The sequence below is a fragment of the Ochlerotatus camptorhynchus genome, unplaced genomic scaffold, assembly GCF_037179485.1.
Source record: "Ochlerotatus camptorhynchus isolate MF236.1 unplaced genomic scaffold, CSIRO-AGI_Acam_v1.1 ptg000026l, whole genome shotgun sequence".
Taxonomy (NCBI): Eukaryota; Metazoa; Arthropoda; class Insecta; order Diptera; family Culicidae; genus Ochlerotatus; species Ochlerotatus camptorhynchus.
The window spans coordinates 776,765-797,614 of NW_027040518.1; positions in this window are offsets into that span (position 1 = coordinate 776,765).

The following is a 20,850-nucleotide window of genomic DNA, read 5'->3' on the forward strand; positions in this document are numbered from 1 at the left end:
CAACGGCAATCGACGTACTAGATTAAGGAAGTACAACCAACAATCAATACGAAACTAACGATTATAAATTGGCTAACTACTTGACTAGCCATTGGTCCCAAGTACATCTATAAGCGTACCCCATTTCTAGTACCAATTCTAGTACTACACAATGTTTGTTTTGATCCGCTATGAAGGTTTGACAGATAAAATGAGGGGTTAGTGGATTTTCCTATGTTTCGAGGGGTGAATCGATTAGCTCGGAACCGAAGAGAGTACCAGAGCTGAGCCAAAAAGTTGAGCACGTTTCTTCTGGACCTTCTTGTCTTAGAGTTACCTCTATGGTACAACGGTGCTAAAAACATGTATGTGATACGTATAAGATTCATTCTAAATTGGGATTGTCAATCATGTTTGAAGACCATTTTTGTTACATTAGCTATCTTAAACACTAGCTCACTTAAATTCATACATCTTTGTCAAAGTACAATATGTATGAGCATATCAAGAGATTTAAGTAAATGGTTCTTCTAATTATCGTCACGCGCCGAAATATTGTTTTAGTTTGGTTTTGGACATTGTAAAGTCAATAGTATCTCAATGTTTATTGTACATAGTCAATAGTCATTAGGGTTGTAGTACCGGTAATGCCAGGTGATTTTCTGGTATCGAAATACAGGTACTGAAAAAAAGATACGGCCGATGATTTTGAAACAAAACATGCGTCTAACTGACCTTAAAAGTATTTTTATGGAGACTTCCGTGATAAAATTCAACTAAATAAGTTAGTGTTAAAAACTAAAATCCTTATTTAGTTCTGAAAAATTGCACTAAAATCAGAACTTTGAGAAATGGAAATTTTTCACATTCGTCAATATTTTTAAAAACAAAAAAGTTAGTTTTTAAATCTTATTTAATTTGAGAACCACCCTGATGTTAACAAGCTACAAAAAGGATTAATGTATGTAAGTAGCCACCATCCGAGCTTGGGTCTTGCCATGCATGCGGCTCCACTCAACAGCAAGATCAAATTTCGTCATCATTCTGAATTCAACATACTACTGTATGAAGGGCCAAAAGGAGTTGGACGGGCCCGTAAGCAGAGACACCAACGCGAAACCCGCGGGAATAAGAGAATCTCCTTCCAACAATATGATCCAACCAAACGAATAACGAAATTCGCAATACATATTAAGCTTTCCACGGAATGGTTTGTGTAAGAAGAGTTATTAATTAACAAAAAAATACCACTAATCTTACTGATTCAAATGTTGTTCAGTTGAATGAAAGTAAATTTTATTTTCTTTAATTTTGGCGTTAAATAATTGATATAATCTCATTACAACCGGAGATATTTGTATCTTATAGTAAACAAACTTTTTTAAAGTAAATTTTCATTTTTTAGCTGTACCTCGAAAACTATCCTACTGAAATTTTGTTTTACTACAATTTTGGACTCAGCGCACGATTGGTCAAAGTTTCGAGATCATTTTTTTAACTTTTATTTGTTAACTAGCTAAGTACCAAGTGGCCAGAAAACAGGATTTCTGGAATGACCGTTAAAGTGGTCATAGAACCCTGACATTTTTTTACAAATTGCACAGTGCCTTGTGTAAAGTGGAGAAATCTCAGCACCATGTTAATTCAAGCACCTGGTAGCCATAGCACACCTTTTCTAATATCAAGATTGTTCGTAAAAGTCGTCAGTTTTTGAACGTGTGCCTGGCGCTATGATTTTTGTTTATCTATACAAAATGTTCAGAAGCCTGAGCATAAATGATATGGTAGTCACCTTAGTCATTCGGATTCCTCTGAAATGTGGTAATTTTTTGAATGTGGTCCTGAGTTACCTGTTGTTCTAATTTTTTGTTCATTGCGCTATATTAAATTATTCCATGGAAATAACACATATTCGTAATAGAGTAACTCAGAAAATCTTTGCATTTTTTTAGTCCAAAATGCATGGTATCGTGAATAAGGCTGAAACCCCAAGAGCTTTTGGAGCTATGTAAACTCGAAGAGGAAAAATTCAACAATGCCTGCAAGCGTTTTTTTCAATGACGTTGAATCGTCGATAGGCGGGGAGAAATGTGAGCTTTTTGCTGCTCATTTTTCGTCGGTTTTTGCCGCAGAATCCATCACCTCGACTGAACTTGTCTCGGCTGTTTCGGATGTGCCTTCAAACCTTGTTGACATAAACACTTTTGAAATAACGCCCGTTATGGTAACTAATGCCGCCAAGAAAATGAAATGTACCATCTCGCCTGGACCAGATGGCATTCCTTCTGCAGTGTATTGTCGTACCATAGGAGCGCTTGTTGAACCGCTTTGCAGAATCTTCAACAAATCTTTTGTAGTGTCGAAATTTCCTGCAATCTGGAAAGAGTCATTTATGGTTCCGGTACACAAGAAAGGAGATAAACGTGACGTTAAAAACTACAGAGGAATTACTAATCTCTCTGCAACATCAAAACTGTTTGAGATAATTGTGAGTGGTTTCATTCTTGAGCACACCAAATGCTATATCTCTAGTGACCAACATGGCTTCATGCCTGGACGATCGGTTACCACAAATCTTTTAGATTTTACCACGACATGTTTTGAGCAACTTGAAAATGGGGCACAAATAGACGTCATCTACACTGATCTAAAAGCAGCGTTTGATACGATCAACCATGACATTATGTTGGCAAAGCTATCCATACTCGGTGCGTCGGACCGTTTGACTTCGTGGTTGTGCTCCTACTTGACTGACAGGTCTCTGCGAGTGAAACTCGATTCCAGTACTTCCTCGTATTTCACTAACTCGTCAGGTGTACCACAGGGTAGCAATCTTGGCCCGTTGCTGTTTGTGTTGTACATCAACGACGCACTTCTTCTACTTGGAGATGGCTGTAAGCTTGCGTATGCCGATGACCTAAAGCTGTACTTCGTGGTGCGGACTGCTGAGGATTGCATTCGTCTTCAATCGGTATTGGATCTGTTCGTTGATTGGTGTCGTCGGAATAAGCTTACCCTCAGCATTCCTAAATGTATAGTAATGTCGTATTACCGCATCAGGCAGCCGATTGTTTTTGACTATGCCATCAACGGTGTGGTTCTTCAAAGAACCGACCAGTTCAGCGATCTTGGTGTTCTACTGGACCATAAGTTGACGTTCAACCTCCACCGCTCTGCTCTGATCACAAAGGCGAATCGCCAGCTAGGTTTTGTGTCGAAAATATCGAAGGACTTCATTGACCCACACTGCCTGAAAGCTCTCTATTGCTCACTTGTGCGACCAATCCTGGAAAATGCCTCCTTGGTCTGGTTTCCTCATCAGTTGACTTGGAGCTTGAGGATCGAAAGTGTTCAGCGCAAGTTTATCAGGATAGCATTACGTAATCTACCATGGCGTGATCCGCAAAATCTCCCGCCGTATTCTGATCGCTGCAATCTGTTGAGCTTGTGTACTCTGGAATGCCGACGGAAAAATCAGCAAGCAGTTTTTGTTGCCCAGCTATTGAATGGTGAGGTCGACTGCTCGAGGCTTCTCTCGCTGTTGGATATCTGAGTACCACCGAGAACATTACGAAGTGGTACCCTTCTCCAACCGCTGTACCTTCGAACGGCGTTCGGTTACAACGAACCACTAACAACTATGATGCGTACGTTTACGACTGTCGAAGAATTATTCGAATTTGGGGAATCTTCATCTCGCTTTTTGGCACGGATTAGAAACACTTGAATTGTTTTAGCTTTAAGGTTGTTTCATGTAGACAATAGTCCGATGAATAAAATTAAATAATAATAATAATAATAATAATAATAATAATATCTTACCAATAAATAGATTCACTTACCCGGTAACCATAAAATGGCAGGATTAACCTGGATTAACCTGAAAAGTGGTCGATTTGCTACCAAAGGGCCATACGTATCACCTCAGATATCATCAGTCTGTCAAACAGATTCTAATATTGTTTCGGATAATAGTTAATAAATTCTTTTGAACGACAAACGAACGAAAATAATCAGTATAAATTATTATCTCTTATTTTATGGTTTTACTTTTATACATAAAAAAAAAAAAAAACACATTGAAAATTTCTCAGTGCCATCATTCACAGCATTCCTTACATCTATATTCAATAAAGCATGATCGATGTTCAGAGCAAATGGTGTTTCCACAAGAGTTACATTTTTATCGACATTGTGATAAGTTTTCCGTCCAGAAATAGTATAAGTAATCTGATTTGACGGGTCTTCGTCTGAAGTTTTCTCCTTGACGATTGATGCAAACATAATACACTTACAAATTACACTTTCTTAAATGGTTTGACCGAGTGCAACTCTTACAACTTGTTGTATGCGGAAGATTTGGCTTTGCTTTGATTGATTGCCTTTTTGCAGGAATAACTCAAAGTCTCTTTGTAATTCAGTATGCGCTCCTTTTTTTCTTCGATCTCAAGATTGTATGCAATTTAGAAAAAAAATCGCAGATCCCTAGGACTAGTTTGGGAAATAAACAATTTCCCAGTGAATCCTGTTATCCAGAGGATTGAATCAATATAGAGCTGTGATATCGCTTTTCAACTGAAGGTTCTTCATATTTTCTAAAAAATCATAAATCTCTAGGTCAACCTCAAACAATTGACCTTGATTCCAGTGATTTTGGATATCCAGAGGACCGTTTTCTGGTCAGTCGGAAGCATCATATATATGGTGATGGCATATTTCCTCTGAGCTCATGATTGTATGCAATTTAAGAAAAAAAATCGTGAAACTCTAGGACCAGGCATGGAAAATCATTTGCATTCATTTCGTGCATTCTTTTACATTCATTTGCCTCTAACTTTTTTCTTAAACAGCATTCCGCAAAATGATGTATAAAACTTTTGTAGGTTTTGTCATTAACTACAACTTTTGTTAACAAGTCAAATCCGCATCTCTTATGCATGATGAAGCAGAGCGAACAGAAGCCGCTACTGTTTTTCAGTGAATGTATTTTACATTCACTGAAAAACAGTAACAAATTCTGCCCGCTCTAGTTCGTCATGCATAAGAGATACAGATTTGAATTAAGAGCAAAACTTGTAGCTAATAACAAAACCTACAAAACCTTCATTCATCATTTTGCGGAATGTTGTTGATGAAAAAAATTAGAGGCAAATGAATGTAAACGAATGTATGAAATGAATCCAAATGATTTTCCATGCCTGCTAGGACCATTTTCAGGAATTGGTGAATCCGGATATCCAAAAGGGCACTTTATGGCCATCCGGCAGCAGAATCGATGTAGTGATGGAATATTTCCTCTATGCTCATGTTTGTATGCAATTTAGAAAAAAAAAAATCGTGGTGTCTAGGTCTACTTTTAACAATTACTTTTTTCCTGGTGATTCCGGATATCCAGAGGACCGTATTTCGGCCACCTAGTAGCAGAATCGGTATGATGATGACAAATTTCTTGTAAACTCATAATTGTAAGCAAATCTAGAAAACAAACACAGATCTCTATGCTACTTTGAAGAATTAACTATTTTTCCGGTGGTTCCGGATATCCAGAGGACCATTTTCTGGCCACTTGGTTGCAAAATCGATATGGCGATGGTATATTTCCTCTATGCTCATGATTATATGCAATTTAGAAAAAAAATCATGGATCTCTAGGTCTACTTTCAGGAATTGACCATTTTCCCGGTGAATCCGAAAATCCGCAGAGCCACCTTTCACAGGTTTTATCGTTTGGCCACCCACAACTCCAATCGGTTCTTTGTCTGTTCCGTTTGAAAGTAGATAGTCATACGTTTCAAGTAATAGCTCAAGCTTAAGATGTGATAACCAAATTGTCGAGAACCAGTCATGTCAACATGAATCGGCACGCATTTTGTTCGGGACTTTTCCGGGATTTTCCGTTCCGGCTGGCCAACCATAGGTCCAATCGAGTTTCTATCTATTCAAAACAAAATTAGATAGCGATATCTTTCGATTGGTGGCTGAATTATAACGATTGGTCATTTCATTGCGTCAGTAGCATTGGTGCTCAGCACGGAAAACAAATCTTGCGTCACTTTTAATACGTTCTATCTACATTGATCGATTCTCTTCATCGACTCTTTTTTTTTTCCTTTGGTTTGTTTTTTTCCGTCGATCTTGTTTTCCGTGCTGAGCACCAATGCTACCGACGTTCCAGGAAGGCAGCTCCCACACCTGGACCCTACCTATCGACCCATCAACTCATGAACCGGGGACCAACGGCTTTACTTCCCATCCGAAGGAAGGCGTGATCAGAGATGTTATGCCTCAGAACATCCCGGCGGCGCCGACTGGGATTGAACCCAGGCCTGCTGGGGTGAGAGGTAATCACGCTTACCACTACACCACCACCGCTGATTCATCGACTCTATTTCGTAAATAACTCGACTTCAAAAATCGCCGTCTTCGTCAAATTAGATGCTAGATTAGATGGAACATGAATGCAGAAGCTTAACAAAATGTTCAATTGATCATTTTGTCAAGCTTCTGCATTCATATTCCATCAGATGTCACAGCTGTTGTTTGCGGTGACATCTATCGGAAACTACACACAATCTGTTTTCCTATATTTGTTCACAGACGACACTGTAGTGCAAAACATGTCTGATACCTCTTTATATGCATTTAGATTATTATTCGAAGTTCCTCCTTTTTTACACATTCTGCACACAAAATAGCTCACCCCTCACAGAATTTCCAGCCGCATTTTATGTATGGGGCGGGGCATAGAGTATATTTTGCGCAGAATATGTAAAAAAGGAGGGACTTCAAATGTTAAAGGAAATGCGTATATAGAGGTACCAGACATGTTTTGAAGTGTCAGGTACTCTATTTTGTAATCTGTGAAGTGTCAACAAAATACATGGCATGTTGAGAGATTGAGGTCATGAGAGAAAATTTTCTCTCCCAAATTTGAATTTTTTGGTCTCTGGGAGCTGGTAGTAAATCGGGTAAAACTGTATGGAGAAAAATCATTTTTATTTAATTGTAGCCTGTTTAACAATAATTTCCGGGAAAAACCTGAACGACAAAGTCCCTGATTAATTTCTTTAGGTTGTCGTTCACTTTTTTTTTTACCTGAATATGCACGGAAAGCGAATTATTCCCACTTCTCTCAATTTCTATAAGGGGATTTTTATCACTTACTACCAGCGGAACAGCGCCATCTCTGTGGAAAATGGTCGAACAAAATGATTAATTGTTGCTTGTTGCCGTTCGCCGTCCGAAGCGAAAATGAGCTGTTGCCATACAGTAGCGCTGCTTTATATCTTTTCAGGTTAAAGCAGAATGATGTGCAACCAAGTGGTACTCGATTATGAGGACTGGGTTTGGGAAAACGTTTAACAGTGATAAAATTATCACTTTTTATTTGTACATTGGACAATGCTTGACAATACCACTTTTTCAATAGCTTCTCATTAAAAAAATATCATTGCTTCAGATGCGTAGTAGTATTTCTGATCGATTGGTGATAAAATTATTGAAATTGGTCCAGGAGCAGCTGAGTTATTAATGTTCAAAATCTTTCATAATTTTGTTTCATGTTCCATTTTCGGTTTTCACAAAGTGTACCTCCAGCATAGAAATAAAAGACGTAGTCCTACGTCAAATTCCCGTCCAAATTCCGTCAAAAGATACTAAAAATTACGTCTTCAAAAGTTCTAAATGTTTTCTAAAGAAACTTTGCTGAGAGTTTTTAAAAAATAGAGTAAACAATCTGTTCTTTTAGAGACACCCTAAGTAAATTTAGGGGACGAGGCTCGATAGTTTAGTGGTTACCGTTTCTGCGCACAGAGCAGAAGGTTTGGCAGTTCTATCCCAGGCTAGTCCCTCTCCTTGTATTTGTCACTAAGCCTAATTCTCTATCCCCATTAGATTTAATGGAACAAATCTGCTTGACTGATCACATCACTTGCATCACAGTGAATCCTGATCTAAAATAACCTGACCCACAGTACCTGAGTAGTACACTTTCGTCACAATAAGTTACAGCAACTTGTTTATAACTGAAATAAGTCGTATATAAGTTTCTACAATTGATTTGTGACAAGCGTGCTACTAGGGTAACACAACTTTTCCTCCAATGGCAATCGTAGAGTCACAGAGGTAAACACGGTCTCTATAACATCAGGTGTCAGACTAATCATCAAAATTGAGTTCAGTATATTAAAAATTCTCAAAGTGTAGGACCCAAAATGGAAAAAAATCTTAGACATTTGATTTATTTTGATGATGTTAAATAGTCCAGCACGTTAAATATTTCGTGCGGGATATTGATAGCGTTAGCGTTAGCGTTGTTATGATATACTTCGTAGATTGGATACTAGCGACACTCACGTCTCTTCTGAAATTCTCAGTTAGACTACTTTCAGGAATAATGCTGGGGAGTAAACATTGGTTCCAATCTAAACAAGAGTAACAGAAGCATGACTGTCGCTATTCCCGGCCCCGCCCATCTTTACCATTACTAGGGATAGGGAAGGAAATGTTGATGTAGTACTTACTTAACGAGAGGCCACCGACTTAGCGACACCCTCATAAGTGCTACGGAGTTGGAGGGTTGGGTAAGGTATTCGGTTAGGATTCACCACAAGTTGGCGATGCAACCAAAAGTACACAGCTAAAAAAAAGTAGTGTAAATTTCCGTTACTATGATGCACATAAATGGAGCGTCATATATCATACAAGTTTAGATTATAGATCGTGTAAATTTATGAGACATGTCATGCAAAATTCTATATATTGTATGCAACTGTCCACTTTTGTTTGCAACATTTCTTGCAAGCTGCTAGTTTACGTGAAAAGGAAGTTTACATGTATGAATGTTTGCATGCATGGATGTTTACATCGCCAGTAAAATTCAGAATTTTTTGGTGTGTATGTATTGTTTATTTGTTGTTTACAGTGCTGCAAAATCTCGACAGTACACGGTGATATTGACAATTCTGCTTTGGTCACTCATTTAAGCTAACAGTCATAGTCAAGGCAAACCATGTCAATTGTCAATGACAATGGTGTCAGTCACGAACATGTGCAGATTTGTTTATTAGCTAAATTTGTAACAAAATTAAATGACTTGAGCAAAACAATTACATGGATCCATTTTAGTGAACAAGTATCTACGTCCTGAGCTACTTGGATAACAATAATGTGACACAGAATGTACTAAATTGCACTTTTTGTTACCAGGTGAATCTTTGTCATTGACGAAAAAATGAATGAGATTTTGACGAAGGTTTTTTTGAGGATCAAGTCTGTCAGTGACTATGTGACGAACAATTTTGTCAATATCGCGCGAAAGTCTGTCAGTGACAATGACAAATCTCAGCACTGGTTGTTTATTTAATCTCTCGATAGCCGGCTATCAAAAGAACATATTAATTTTGTTTAGTGATCATGAATTTTAAGAGGCATGACGGAGAGCTTGGGATTAAACCCATGATTTTCTGCTCTGTAAGCAAAAACGAATTCTCCAGGGTCGTCGAGCATCTCAGAACCATCATGCATGAAGCAGCCGATTTCATCAAGGACGTTCTATTAACAATCAATAATTAATCGTTTGAGGCATACTGAAGCATTAAGAAGGTGATATGTGTCACTATAGGAAATCATCATCGTTGCAAATGTAAAGAAATTAAACATAACCCTTTGCTCGTCGATGAAACAAGGTAGGCACTCATCTTATTTCCTTTCAAAGGTAAGGGAGCAGATGTGTGTGCTGGTCGAAAGATCATATATGATTACCTTTGTATGGGTCCCCTCACATTGCTCAATCCCAGGCAATGAGAAGGCGGACTCTCTCGCAAAGGTGGGCGCGCAGGAAGGCGAATTGTATGACAGGCAAATTTCACACGATGAATTTTACCATTTAGTGCGTCAGAGTACCTTTTCGAGTTGGCAAACCGATTGGGACACTGGAAATCTTGGACGGTGGTTACATTCAATTATTCCTAATGTTTCTTCGAGAGCGTGGTTTAAAGGCTTGGGCTTAAGTCGTGACTTCATTCGCGTGATGAGTAGACTTATGTCCAACCACTACTCGCTAGATGCGCATCTCAATAGAATAAACCTCGTGGACAGCAACATCTGCCGGTGTGGAAACGGTTACGATGACATCGAACACGCAGTTTGGCAATGTACGGATAATGACGCCGCCAGAGAGCGACTTTTGAATACCCTCGAGGCCCAAGGAAGACAACCCTATGTTCCTATCAGAGACGTGTTGGCAACCCGTGATCTCTGCTATATGCAGTCCGTTTATGTTTTTCTTCAAATGTCTAGTATAAGAATTTAATTCCTTTTGTCTTTTGTCTCTCTTTATTAGTTTTTGTTTGTCTTGTCCCCCCGTCTCGATGAGTCTCATCGTCGCCCACTGGTCACCCACCATAGCCGGTCGAACTCCGGACGAAGCTAGAACAGCACTACCGTTCATACTGGCGACAACGCTCTGATGAGACAACGAAACCCTACCCCAAGCTCCTCCCCTGATCCTATCCTTCGAAAATGTACCCTTCTAACCTCGAGTAAGCCACGAGTAATCGGCCCAACTCCTACTAGACATAGAATTAAGTGAATTTTGTTACACACAGTGAACAATGAATTATCGGCTCCGTAAAGCTAACGCGATTGAGCCTTCCAAATAAACGAACTAGATAAAAAAAAAAGAACTATCTTAGAGTACTCCTTAGAATTCCCTTTAAGTTCGTCTCAAAATTCTTCAGGAATACTCAAAGTAAGGCCTGTACTCGAAAAAAATACACCAGACAAAAGTGTTCGGTCGGATTTTCTTGAAACTTTCAGGGAATGAACTAATACATATGGATTATGTTTCGGCATAATTACTTTATTCAATTTTATTTCCATCTCTGAAAACCCGCACCTTTCCTTTAAGACCCCTCATTACATTTTGGGCAATCTCGTTCTTAAACACTTTGGACGATTTTCGAACCTTGGCCTTCATTATGGCCCAAAATCTTTCCACCGGACGAATCTCTGGTGAATTTGGGTGGTTGGCGGTTTTTGGTACAAAAACAACGTTATTGTCTCTGTACCAATCCAACGTCGATCGCGCGTAATGGCATGATGCCAGGTCCGACCCATTGTGATGTACGATTTACTCAGTTTACCGCATTGGCATATGGCCTGCCAGAGCAAGTGTTTTTGGCGAATTTGTCCACTTTCTTCTTCCTTATGTCTTCCGGAACACCAAACCGTGATTTGGCAACGTAGAAATCCAGCCCCTGCTTTGCGTCTGCCTTGATGTAGGTTTCGTCATCCATAGCCACACACATCGGGTTCGTTAACCACTCTCGATACAGGTTCCTTGCGCGGGATTTGGTCGCCATGTTTTGTTGATCACGTCGGTTCGGTGCCTTTCGGACCTTGAATACACCAAGCCCAGCTCGTTTCATGGTTTGCTGAACGAACAAGGCGGAACATTTTGCCTTCAGAGCCGCGTCGCGAATCGAAAGGTTAGGATTACGCTTGAAATAATCCAACACCTTCCGGGCCTTCACCGGGTCAGCTGTCTTCGATTTTCTTCCACTTTCAGCCCGCCGCTCGGTTGTTTGGGACTCCTTAAACGATTTTACCACCCGAGACACAGTTGTATGGGTGATTCCCAGTTGTCTTCCGACCCATCTCATGGTCGCAGTTGGGTATTCCATGACGGCGCCCAAAATTCTCCGGCGATTTTCTTCTTGTTTCGATGACATCTCAATAGCCACTGAACCGATTGTTATGAAATTTTTCACATGTAAACAATTCACTTCAAACTATTTATACCCAGATTTTCATCATTTTTTACCCACGGATAAAAAAGTTACACACGGATAAAAATGGTGCATTTTTTTAGAGTACAAGCCTTAATGCCTCGAAATTCCAGAATCATGAATATTTCTTCAAACCCCCTTTAAAATTTTCTTAGATCAATTATATTGATATTTGTTTTCGAATCGGGGATCTTTGGGGAAAAACTACAGAGGACACCTATATGGGGTTGTCCGCAATGGTGACGTAGGACTACGTGGTCTTAAATATGTAATAAATGTTATTTGTTAACTGCAGCAGGAGCTTGTGTTTTGTGGTAGGAAAAGAAATTTGAGCGTGGTACTCTCTGTTTATACTCTTGTCACTCCAAAAATTAGCCTGTCAAAACCAAGCTATTAGTGTTCACTTGGCTGTCGACAGAAGCAGACCACTCTCGATGTGTGTCACGCAATCGTCTGTTTATTCGGCAGCAACCATTGTGTGGTCGTCCTCATTGTTTTTTATCAGCAGTTATTTCGGTCGATGCGTCGTCGACTTTGGAAGGCAACCGTTTCGTGATGAGTGTGTGAGTGATGTCCTCGTTTTGCGTCCATTGCTACAATGGAAGCGCTCTGCCCCCGTTGGAAATACTGCCATACAAAGAAACCACTGGAAGCGGATCCCTTTCTGATCGAGGAGGCGTATTGCATAGCGGAAGATAAAGTGTTTATTGTGCTGTACCTTTTGACTATAGTTTTAAGATCTATAGTATTCGATAGTGAACAAGAATCATCGGCTCTGTAAAGTTAATTCGATTGAACCTTATCAAATAAATTAATTAACAACAACAAAAACCAAGTGAACCTATTTTGGGTTCCGGGTCACTTCGGAATTCAAGGGAATGAGAAAGCCGACACACTAGCTAAATAACGGAACGATCAAGGATCCAGGATATGTTGAGGCGTGGAGTGACGTAACAAAACTAGGGAGTGAAGCGTACAATAAACTTTGCTGCGCACAGGATCGACTTGAGCATTACAGTTGATGTTCCAATCCATTAAAATACCAAGATTTTTAATTGTGTCAGAATACATAATGATATCACCCACTTTAACTAATGGGATATCCTGAATACCAGTTCATTTTGTTCTAAAAATAAAAGTTTGTGTTTTTGCCCTGTTCAAAATAAGACCATTAGTTTCACACCTTTTTAAGGTATTTTTTATATCACTATTGAATAATGATACAGTTTCAGAAATATTATTTAATTTGCCAGAGATGTAAAGTTGACAGTCATCTGCATATAAGTGACATTTACAATTTAATAAAACGTTGGGTATATCATTGATGAACATAGATAAAAGTAGGGGTCCCAGGATGGAAACTCTGAGGAACCCCACTCAGAACATGCACGTAATTGGATTGCATGTTATTAAATTCAACATAGCCAATATGATTCAATAAAATTCACTGATGAATGACGAATTTTGAAACAACTAGCGAGTTTATTTCAGAGTTTCCTATGATCAATTGAATCAAAAGCTTTGCTGAAATCTAAGAGCGCCATCATGGTTAACATTTTCTTATCAAGAGCATTTCTTAAATCGTCTTCAATTTTTATAAGAGCTGTAATCGTGCTGCAGTTCTGACGATAACTGTCTTCATTTCTTTTGGTACATAAAACTGAAGTTTTCCAATTCTACTACTGCGATACACCAATCCATCCTCAAGAGTGAAATGCTTAACGGGTCCATTCTCTAACCTTTCCCTTAGCTTGATAATATCTTTATCACGGCCCTGCGTTACTTGAAGTTGAAAATCGAGATCATCTGAGTTGACTGCAGAAATCACTTGGTCAGAGTTATCATAAGTTACAATGCTGACAGAGGGAAGCCGACTCAAAGCATCCACATGGTTCATAAGCTTACCATTGCGATGCTGAATGGTGTAATGATAGTTTTCCAACTCCATAGCCCATCTTCCAATTCTAGCATTAACACTCTTCTTGTTCAAAGTCATCGTGAGCGAGTTACAATCTGTTATGATGCGGTATGGAATGCCTTCCAAATAAATGCGGAATTTTCTTAGCGAGTAGATGATCGCATCGTCCTGCTTTTGCATCAATATTCCCTCGAAACCTGCACTACTCGCATCACAATGTAGCTCTGTTTCTCGCTTTGGATTATAAAGCGATAGTACAGGAGAAGTAATCAGCTTGCTGCGTAAGGTTTCAAAAGCATCTTTACATTTCTCATCGAACTTAAACTTCACCCCAGGGTTCGTCAAAGCACGTAGTGGCATGGCAATCGTTGAAAATGATGGGACAAACCTTCAGAAATAGGAAAATAGTCCTAAGCATTTACTTAATTGCTTTGCGTCACATGGTAGAGGCAGGTTTTCAATTGCAGTCAAGTGAACATTGTTTGGCCTGATGCCGTGTTCACTCACAGTGAATTCCAATAACTCGATCTCCGTAAAACAGAATTGGCACTTCTGAAACTTGATCTCTAGTCTAACCCCTGCCAATGTTCTGAGAACTTGTTGAAAAACATCAACATGTTCTTGAATCGTAGTTGTTGCAATTGTGATATCGTCCAGATAGACTGTGATAGTTTGAGTTGATGGGTCGATAGGTAGGGTCCAGGTGTGGGAGCTGCCTTCCTGGCACGTCGGTAGCATTGGTGCTCAGCACGGAAAACAAGATCGACGAAAAAAAAAATAAACAAACCATTTGGCGTCACGAAAGCCGTATACGGAATGGTGTCTTTAGCCACATTAACCTGATGAAAACCATTTTTGAGATCCAGCACGGTAAAATACTTCTTTCCCGCAACACGCTCTAGACAGTCATCTATCAAAGGCATTGGGTAGCTGTCGCGTACAGTCAACTTGTTCAACGCACGGTAGTCCACACACATCCGCTTTTCGCCAGACTTCTTCGTTCTTAAAACAATCGGAAACGCGTAGGGCGAGTCACTAGGTCGTATAATGTTTTCACTCAATAACTCCTCGACTATACGATCCACTGCAAGTTTGTCGGAATATGAAAGTCTCCGTGGAGCAAAATTAATTGGGATATCGGAAGTAAGCTTCAACTTCATTTCGTAACTATGTTCCTGAATTGGGATATTCTGAAGGTCAAGATAGTCTTCCTGGATGATTTTCAAAATCTTACTCCGATTATCAACACTCAATTCTGGATTTATCGCATAATCACAATCACTATCATTCAGGTCAATACAAAATACATCAGGTACGGGATAACAATGGGACATTGGAACAGGTATTCTTCCTTCGAACGGAACAGGATTTGACAGAACGGAATTATTAAGCACATTAACATTGGAAATATCGAAATGAACGGAACTGAACTGAACGGAATCAATCGAAGCCAGCTGCTTTGACATTGTCGGAACAAGTGGAACAACAACCTGAGATACCAAATTAGGCATATTAGAGATCACTGAAGCCGGTGAATGGTCACACTAATTACATGTTATAATAGGTTCTGAATGCGCAACATTTGAATAATCAAACACACAATGTAGCACTTTTCCAGAAATTTTTATTCGATTTGGGTCGGATCCAATTTCAAGTTCAATGTTAGATTTCATGTCAATTAAATCAATAAATCTTGTGACGGCTTGGGGCACTCCTTAAGCTGGTGTTGAGTCGAGCCGCAACGGAAGCAGGAGCCACAGGCCGCAGACAAATGACCGATGCCTGAACAATTGTAACAACGCAGCAAGTCCGGTTTGGATGTAGCAGGCTTCATCTTCTGCCTCGCTGGCAGGGACAGGGTCATTGTTGGGTACATTTCTCGCAACTGAACGTACCGGCGTGAAAGCTGCTTCAGATGGGCCAGATCCTTGGCCGGATAACGCACTGCGATATTAGCTGAACGGTCCTGGAAACCATCGATGATAAACTGCACGGTTTGATTCTCATCGATGTTCGCTCTGGAGGCAATTTTTTGCATCCTAAGTATGTAAGCAGCAACTGACATCTGGAGAGCGTCGTAGGTCGTCTTTCGCAGCTTATCCACAATCTCAGCCACTGTGTAGGTATGGCCAAAGTTGTCCAGGAAGCTAGTACGAAACTCGGTGTAGTTCTTTCATTTGTCAACCCGTAGAAACCATTCCGCCTCGGTTCCTGGTTCCATCAGACGCCGAATACATTTGAATTAGAAGCCATCATTACCACCCAGAGATCCGCACGCAGACTCAAAATCACTAAGCCATCTATTTGCGTCGCATGTATCACCTCCAGAAAACCGCGCAACGGAATTCATGACGTCCTGAATCGTAGGTGGTTTTCCTTGAGTTTGTTCGATGTCCTCCAGCTCACGACGCAAATAGGCGATCATTTTACGTTTCTGCAACATTCTCAACTCCAAATCCAGCGGATCCTCGAGTCCTGAAGATGAACCAACGCCATCGCCGTCTTCATCGTCATTCGGCGCTCCGCCCTGGGCTCCAATATGGCTTTTGTACAACGATCGCAGAAGCCGCACAGTTGCTGAAGGTGGGAAATCAATTTGGTTTTCCCGCAGCCACTCAAATCTGCCTTATTCATACGGCTCATAATTGCAAACTTTCAGCTGCTTCCTGGATGAACTATTCCACTTCTGATTTACTGTAAAGGATTTCCGGATGAAAAAAACCACGACGCGTACTCAACGGTTAAAAATTTTATCCCGCACGCTTTACTTGCTTTTACACGAATGAAATCAAAACGGATCTAGATGAACCCATGAAGGTGGTTTCAATTTTTAGAACGGAAATACACTGTCAAAAAATAGAACACAATCTGGGCAGGAAATACACACTCAAACATAAAACACAATATCTGGCTTAAAACTAGAGAATGGATTACACACTAATCATAACAGGCACATAATTATACTACAATTTTTATCGTGATTTTTGAACATCCTGTGGACATGCTGGAGTTAAAGGGTCTCTTACCAGTTTTCTGGTTAAAGGCGCATAACGGCTTATGTGTGACAATAGTGCATTATTCAGGTAATTCAATTTGTCATTTACATCACAATAAGAATAGATAGCATCCATATTTAATTCTTGAAAATCCCGTATAAAGTAATCGTGGTTAATGTTATTGTAATCGCAATGGACATAGGTTTCGGGTATAGTTTTTGAGTTCTTGAATTTAAAGTCAATACATATCAAATCGTGGTCACTAAACCGTCAACAGAAGACTGGTAGGTTTTATTCACATTGGATGTCCAATTTCTTGCAATAAAATCAATAAGAGACGGGGTGGTTCCAGGTAGACGGCGTTTGGGTGAAGGATTCACTATTTTAAAAGAGAAAGTATTCAGTTGGTCTAACCAAGGTTGCAAAGACTCATTTCAGCTAAAATAATGTTTTTCGGAATAATAAAACCAAAAGATGGTATGATGGCATGTTTTACTTGTAACTTACAAGAACAGGTTACAAAGTATGCGTTGGAAACATAAAACCTGTAAATTTTGCTTTCTATGAGTCACAATCAGCGATTTGCTGATCGCTGAGTGAGTGAGTGAGTGAGTGAGTGAGTTTGTGAAAAATCGCTGATTGTGACTCTCATGAAGTGAAATAAACAGGTTTAATATGTCAAACACATTCTTTGCAACCTCTTCTTGTATCCTACCAATTTTAAATTTGATCATGGCAACTAATTATTTCATAATTTAGAAAAACATTGTTTTAGCTGAAATGAGTCTTTGCAACCTTGCGTCTAACATACATACTACGACATTTGGAAGAATTTACATCTAAAATATTTACGTCAAAATCACCCATTAACACAACATTAGGCTCAGTAGCCAGTGTTTGTGAGATGCATTCAAAAACCATTTTCAATTTGTTCAGGTTTACATCGGGTGGTTTGTAAACAATTCCACACACTTAGTTAGTCTATGTTTACTTAACAAATAAGTATTCGATTTCACTATTAACTTCAGACTTGGCAAGAACTGATAACCGGATATTTTTCTTCAAGTAGAAAGCAACGCCTCCTCCACGATTCCGTTTTGTACATTTCCGGTCGGATCGTATTAATCTATAACCCTGCAATTCAACAGATTTGTTGGTGACAGAAGGTTTGGGTCATGCTTCAACTAAACCCAAAACATTCAATTTTGACTGTTCTAACAGTAGTCGATAATTGTCTACGTTACTACAGAGGCTGCGAGCATTATTCAAAGCAAGCTTCATAAAGTTTATCGAATGTTTTGAAACTATAATTTTGATATCCGGGGTTGTCAACAAACTACGTAGCATTACGTCAGATTGTTGAGGAAAAACGTCCTCTTTTAGTTTTATTATCTGAAACCCATATTGTAGAAACTGAAGCTTTTGATCAGTAAAGTATTCCGGGATACATTGTTGCTGCTTGTTTATCATATTCTAGACACACTGGCGGTGTTGCTATTTATGTCAAAGAATCAGTTCAATTCAACCTTCGTACCAACGAAGTTATTGATGGCAACTGGTTCTAGGGCATTACAGTTGTACGTGGCATGAAGATGGGTAATTATGGTGTTTTGTATCATTCTCCCAGTTCTAGTGACCAGCGTTTTGTTGAAGTTTTAGAGAACTGGCTTGAGACATTCCTTGATTCTAGTAAATTAAATATATTGGCTGGTGATTTTAATATTAATTGGCGTGATAACCATAATTTGAATCATTTGAAGCATTTAGCTGAGTTTTTAAATTTAAAGCAAACGGTAAATGAGTATACGCGTATTTCCAGGCACAGTAGAACTTTAATTGACCACGTTTATTCCAATTTTGATTCCATTTGTTCAGTTACGGATACTGATTTGAAATTAACCGATCATGAGACTTTAGTGATTAATGTCTTAGACCATGTTAACGATAACGATAATTATGTAAAATTGAAGTGCTGTAGGAAATATTCGATGCAAGCTGTTTCGAATCTTGTTGAGAGAAGCCTGGATTTTCCATTCGCGGCCGGTAACTTAGATGAATCTACAGCTGTTCTTAATAACGCTTTGAAAACGTGTACCAATCAACTAGTTGAGCAAAAGTTTGTTTCTTTGAAAAACTCGAACAGCAGGTACAATTTGGATCTTTTGCGTCTTAAACGGAAAAGGGACAAATGGTACAAAAAGTTTTATAGATCTAATATTGACAATCATTGGACTAGGTACACAATCGCGTGTAATTATTATTCACAATCGATAAAGAAAACTCGTTGTAAATATGTTCAAAGGAATATTGATCAGCATCAAAACAACAGCAAAGAGTTATGGAAAATTTTGAAATCTTTATTAAAACCTAGTAATTGCAAACTGCGGTCCATAACTTTTAATGGCACATTAGAACAGTCAGAACAAGTAATTGCAGCTAAGTTTAATGATTATTTCGTAGATAGCGTTTCATTGATTAATCAATCAATTGAATTGGTCGATGAACCTGACGAAATAAAACAGCCAGTTAATAGTAGTTGTAGATTAGAAGTTTTTCACCCAATCACATTAGATGAACTTAGAGCTATTTGTTTTTCATTAGAAAAATTGGCTGGAGTAGATAATGTTAATGCTAGAGTTATTCAAGATTGCTTTCGTGTCATTGGCCACATCTTGCTGGAAGTATTATTAATGAATCATTACAAACTGGACATGTGCCACAAATTTGGAAGGAATCCTTAGTGGTCCCTATTCAAAAAGTTGCTTGAACGATTAAAGCCGAAGAGTTTCGTCCCATCAACATGTTGCAAACATTAGAGAAAATTTTAGAACTTGTTGTTAAAGGCTGTTGGAGTATTTGAAGAGCAACTCTTTGTTGATACCAGAACAATCGGGATATCGGGAAGGTCATTCTTGTGAAACCGCGTTGAATTTGGTATTAGCGAAGTGGAAAAATAACTTGGAGTGTAAAGATACGATTGTTGCTATTTTTTTTTTTTTGGATCTTAAACGCGCTTTTGAAACAATTTCTAGGCCCTTATTGTTAAGTACAATCAAGCGCTTTGGAATTACGAGTACTGCATATAAATGGTTTGAAAGCTATTTGTCTGACAGAACTCAACGGACTGTTTTTAATGATTCTGTTTCCAGTCCCGTGGGGAATACCCTTGGAGTGCCCCAGGGAAGTGTATTAGGGCCCCTGTTATTTATTATGTATATTAATGACTTGCGACGTGTTTTACGATTTTGCGACATTAATCTTTTTGCAGATGATACTGTGTTATTCATTGCAACTAAGGATTTAGATGATGCCGTTTTACACTTGAATGAAGATTTGCGTTCTCTAAATAGATGGTTGAAGTATAAGCAGTTAAAATTGAATACAAGTAAAACTAAATTTATGGTAATTTCGCGGAATCGAGTAAATGAGAACGTCTCTGTTGTAATTGATGATGAGACAATTGATCGCGTTCAGGAGATTAAATATCTTGGCGTGATTGTTCATGACACACTTAAGTTCAACTCTCACATTGACAATGTCATCAAGAAAATTGCCAAGAAGTATGGAATTCTATGTCGACTGAAAAACGATTTAACTATTGCCAGTAAAATACAGCTATACAAATCAATCATCTTTCCTCATCTAGACTTTTGCCCATTCATTTTATTTTTGACCAATGCAACACAAATATCGAGATTACAGCGCTTGCAGAATAAAAAAGTGCGTTTGATTTTGAGATGTAATAGATTCACTTCCTCAACTTTGATGCTAGACGCCTTACAATTTTTTTTTTTTTCCTTTGGTTTGTTTTTTCCGTCGATCTTGTTTTCCGTGCTGAGCACCAATGCTACCGACGTGCCAGGAAGGCAGCTCCCACACCTGGACCCTACCTATCGACCCATCAACTCATGAACCGGGGACCAACGGCTTTACTTCCCATCCGAAGGAAGGCGTGATCAGAGATGTTATGCCTCAGAACATCCCGGCGGCGCCGACTGGGATTGAACCCAGGCCTGCTGGGGTGAGAGGTAATCACGCTTACCACTACACCACCGGCGCCGTTACGCCTTACAATGGTTGTCGGTGAAGCAAAAAATTGTATATTTGACTATGGTGTTCATTTTTACAGTAGGTAACGGTTTGCTGTCTCGATATTTGTGTGATCGAA